We start from the raw sequence: 5,023 nt of genomic DNA on the forward strand, positions 1-5,023 counted from the left end.
CTCTGGCAGCATGCTTGTCCGCTTCCCACTTTTGTCCTTTTGAATATATGCCAAATAAAACTTTCTTTTTACTTTACTAAACTTTGTGATGTTTTTCCCCTACAACAAGGGTAAACCCCAAGTGACAGAACGGAACTGTCCCATAGGGTTTCCTAGGCTGAAATCTTTATGGGAGCAGTAGGGTCTTTTCTCCCACAGTGCGTTTGAACCATCAACCTTACAGTTAGCAGCCCAGCTCTTAACTACTGTGCCACCAGGGCTCCTTCCTATAGCCCTTAAAATAAAATCTGAAGTCCCTACTCTGGTCAAGGGGTTGTGCAGAATCTGGGTCCTGAGAGCTTCTATCTCATCTGCCATCATTCTCCCCACTCAATCATACTGTAAGGGGAAATTTTACACTTCACTAGAAAACTACTCATTATCCAGACTCTAGGGAACACTCCCTCAGGTTATCTGATTCTGAGTCTATGGAAGCTATTTTACAACTCTGTAATTTTTAGCCAACTGATAAACCAAAAAAACAAACCCATCATCATCAAGTTGATTCCGATGCATAGCGACCCTGTAGGACAGAGTAGAACTACGCCATAGGGTTTCCAAGGCCGTATATCTTTACAGAAGCACACTGCCACCACATCTTTCTCTCATGGAGCTGCTGGTGGTTTGGAGCTGCTGGTGGTTTCGAACCACTAACCTTCTGGTTAGCAGGTGACCACTTAACTACTGTGCCACCAGGGCTCCTTAGGTAACTGATAGCAGTGCAAAATAATTCTAGTCTCTAGGCACGCAGATTCTGTCCTGCCCAACAGAGGTTCCATTTGCTTCCTTCCTCCACTGTGGAAGAAACTAGTTTCGCCTCCATTTGCACATTCATTTCAAGATTTCTTTATTCCATGTACATTTGTGGTTTTTTGTTTTTACTTCTTTGAACTAGTTATAAAATCTGCTTGCTTCCCTCACTGATTTAATGAGGTAAATAAAATCTTTAACAAGTGTTCATTTTATATTTGTATGTGAGTCATAATTTTACCTTTTTTTGAAAATTATCTTTTAATACTATATTCCAGCCACCTAATTCTCTTTTATTCTCAAATATTCCAGCTTATTCCCACTTTGGAATTGCTATACTGTTTAAAATTCCCCATAATAGAAAGTTTTTTAAAAAAGAGCAATGTGTGTCAATTTCCTTTGCCCCTTTTCAGGAAATTTCTCATGCTTCAGGTCACGCGATTTAAGAAAATGAGTGTTTGTGGATTTGTTTTTTTTTTTGTTTGGTTGGTTGGTTGATTGGTTTTTTTGGTCCAACAGTGCTAACCCCAGAAGACACTGCTTGGAAAATCAGTACCCAAGGAAGAAGATCCTGAGGCAGCTCCCCACAACCAAAAATGATGAATGGTAGGTCTCTTCCTGGAGCATCATACCTGATGGGATGAACTGACCTTAGAATTGAAGCTAAAGGTCAAGAACCAACAATCAAATGTCAGAACCTGAGAGGCCAGGCAAACTGCAATTCCACATGTGTTTACTGATGCCTGCTATGTGCTAGGATACGCTGGGTGGTACAAATGATTCACATGCTTGGTGGCTAATCCAAAGGTTGGAGATCTGAGTCCACCCAGAGGCTCCTCTGAAGAAAAGCCTGGAGATGTACTTTCAAAAAAATTAGCTACTGAAAACGCTATGAAGCACAGATCTAGTAAGACATGAGGTCACCCTGAGTCAGAACAGACTCAAGTGCAACTTGTATTGTACTATGTGCTAAGCACTTGACCAGCTACAGGAAATTCAGCAGATGTCAGGACAAACATGGTTCCTACCCTGAAGGAGCTTAGAGTTTGTCAAAAAAGACGGATGAGGAACCAGACTCTCACAGTACAGGCTATAGGCACTATGTCGTGGTGCCCCCTAGAGAGGCACCCACCCTCAAACTGGAGTGCTCAGGAAGGCTTCCCGAGTGAGCGAATGTCCGAGCAAAGGTTTGAGGGATGAGGAACAATGATAGCTAATGTTTAGTGAGCTCCCACTCTGTGCCAGGCACTGTGCTAAGCACTTTATAAATTTTAACTCATTAATCTTTATAGGAATCCTTTAATGGAGGAAACAAAAATAATCTGGCCAAGGTCTCTCTCTCTCATTATCTCTCTCTCTCTCTCTCACGCTCACACACACACACACACACACAGAGTAAGAAGTAAATTTGGCAGCCGAACCTAAATAACCTCGTTCTAGGGTCGCTGTGAGTTGGAATCGACTTCAACAGCAATGGGTTTGGTTTTTTTTGGTTTAGAGTCCGCACGTCACCAGAACACTCTGTGGCTTCCCACCTGAAGATAATCAGGCTAAGTAAGGATGAGAAACTTCTAATTCCCCTGGGATCCAGATTTCTGGGTCAATGGAACTGGGGTGACCCACCCAGGCCATTTGCCCTTAGGTATTCTTTTGAACCTTGAGCCTTGAAGAAACTGTTTCCTAAATATTACCTTGTGGTCAAACAATGGTCTAGATAAACTAGTAAGACTGTTCTGACTTGGGCATTGTGCTCTTTAAGCATTCAGTCAGTTTCAGGAAACAGAGACTCCAAAGTTCAGACTGGGAGCTATGCTTTAGGGTAAATCAGGAATTATTTTAATTGTTCTTCAAGATACTGCTGTATGAAATCCTTCCTGACCACAAACTGTTTATCAGTTCTGCTCAGGCCCTTTTTCCATGGCAATACCAATAAGATTTGGGATAAGAGTGATTCGAGGTTCTCTCGTCTTCACAACACTTTTGACCCTCTTGTTGACATGTTACCCCGATTTGCAAATCGTGTATTAAATAAACTTAAATCAGTTTCTATTATTGGCTTAACATGATTTTTGTTTCAACAAGGTGGAGGGACAAAGAGGGTCCCAGTCAGAGGGAACGGTGCTTGTAGAGCTCTGGAGATGGGGGACAACGCAGCATATTCAAGGAACTCAAAGTTTGTTGGAGGTAGAGTAGAAGCGAGAACATGAACGACTCTGGAGAGAACCTGGGCAGAGCTGACAACAAGGAAGAGTCTGAGAAGAACAAGAACTCAGGGTAAGGGAAACAAAGTGAAAATTGGAGGGGGAGGGCCACCTAGGACGGACCTTCTGGTAATAAGGATTATTCCCAGTGCGTGTTTCTGAACCTCCTCTGCCGAGCCAAGGTGGGCCCACCACTTTCCACTTTTCCCAGGTAATCTCTGCAGTTTCCTTTTGTCTCAAGTTCCTGCCTTGGAGGCTTAACCTGGTTGCCACTTCTCTGTTCTGCCTCTTCCACAGATACTACCGGAAGGGTGTATTACTTGCTAGTTAGAAGAACAGGCTCTGAGGTCAAATGAAATCTGGATTTAGAATCTGGGTGTGCTATTTACTACCTATGTGAGCTTGGGCAAGTATTTTAACCTCTACGACCTTTAGTCTCCTTATCTTAAAAAGCCAATAGTCACAGCTTTGTAGGAACTCTGGTAGCACAATGCTTAAAGCGTTCGGAAGCTAACCAAAAGGTCAGCAGTAGGAACCCACCAGCAGCTCCGTGGGAGAAAGACTTAACGATCTGTTCCCATAAACATCACAGTCTAGGAAGCCCTGTGGGGCAGTACTACTCTGTCCTATAATGTCACTATGAGTCAGAATCAACTCGACACAAAACAACAACAACAACAGCTTTGCTATTAGCTTAGCTGCTGTTGAGTCAGCTCAGCCTCATGGGTATCTTACGTATAACAAAACAACCATTGCCTGCTCCTGCATCCTCTTCATGATGGTTGATATGTTTGAGCCCATTGTTGTGGCTATTGTGTCAATCCATCTCCGGTCCTCTACTTTACCAAACTTGATGTCCTTTTCTAGCGATTAGCCTTTCCTAATGATGTGTCCAAAGTAAGCAACCTGAAGTCTCACCATCCTCACTTCTAGCGAGTATTCTGGTTGTTATTTCTTCTAAGACTGATTTGTTATTTTGGTAGTCTATGGTATATTGAGTGTTCTTCACCAACACCACAATTCAAACACTCTATTCTCATTCTATCTTCCTTTTCATTATTTAGCTGATAGCGCTTAGGTTTTTATGAGTATCCAAGAGAGACTGCACGTGTAAAGAATTTAGCCAAGACAGGGATCACTACAGAGGGTCCCAGACAGAGCTAGAGAAAAATCTAGATCACGAACTTACCAAAAAAGAGCAGACTTTCTGGTCTGACAGAGACTGGAGACACCCCGAGAGTATGGCCCCCAGACACCCTTTTAACTCGGTACTGAAGTCACTCCCGAAGTTCACCTTTCAGCCAAAGATTAGACAGGCCCATAAAACAAAACAAGACTAAATGAGCACACCAGCTCAGGGGCAAGGACTAGAAGGCAGGAGGGTACAGGAAAGCTGGTAACCGGAAACTCAAGGTCAAGAGCGGGAGAATGCTGACATGTTGTGGGGTTGGCAACCAATGTCACAAAACAATATGTGTATTAACTGTTTAATGAGAAACTAATTTGCTCTGTAAACCTTCATCTAAAGTATAATTAAAAAGAAAAAAAAAAGAATTTAGCCAGTTAGTGGCATACAATAAGCGCTCAATAATTAGGACTGTTGGCTTGCTTTTATCCTAGTTTTAGATCTGAATGTTCCAGACATGCTTCATCCTCTCCCTGGCCCCCATTCCGGGAAAGTACATTCTGAGCTTGAAACGCCAAAGGGTCTTCCTTACCTGGGATGAATAATTCATATTCTCCCTTCCTCAGAACATGCTGATGGACGGTAAGTCTCATAGGACAATGGGACCAGCACTACCTTCCTCTGTAATCCTTCCAAGGTCTTATATTCATAGATCTAAACTACGGGTACACAGGCTTCTAAGAACCCAATTAAGGAAGCACTACTCTAGGGGGTCAGCACGCAAGACAGAAATGAGTTCATTTTAATCTTTGCTTAGTAGAAAATATTTGTGAAGTAAAAGGACATTGACAGATGAGGTAGGGAGAGGTTTGGTGGAAGACAGATGAGTTTAGCATTTGGAAAACAG

This window comes from Trichechus manatus, unplaced genomic scaffold, assembly GCF_000243295.1.
Source record: "Trichechus manatus latirostris isolate Lorelei unplaced genomic scaffold, TriManLat1.0 scaffold00020, whole genome shotgun sequence".
In the NCBI taxonomy this organism is placed as follows: Eukaryota; Metazoa; Chordata; class Mammalia; order Sirenia; family Trichechidae; genus Trichechus; species Trichechus manatus.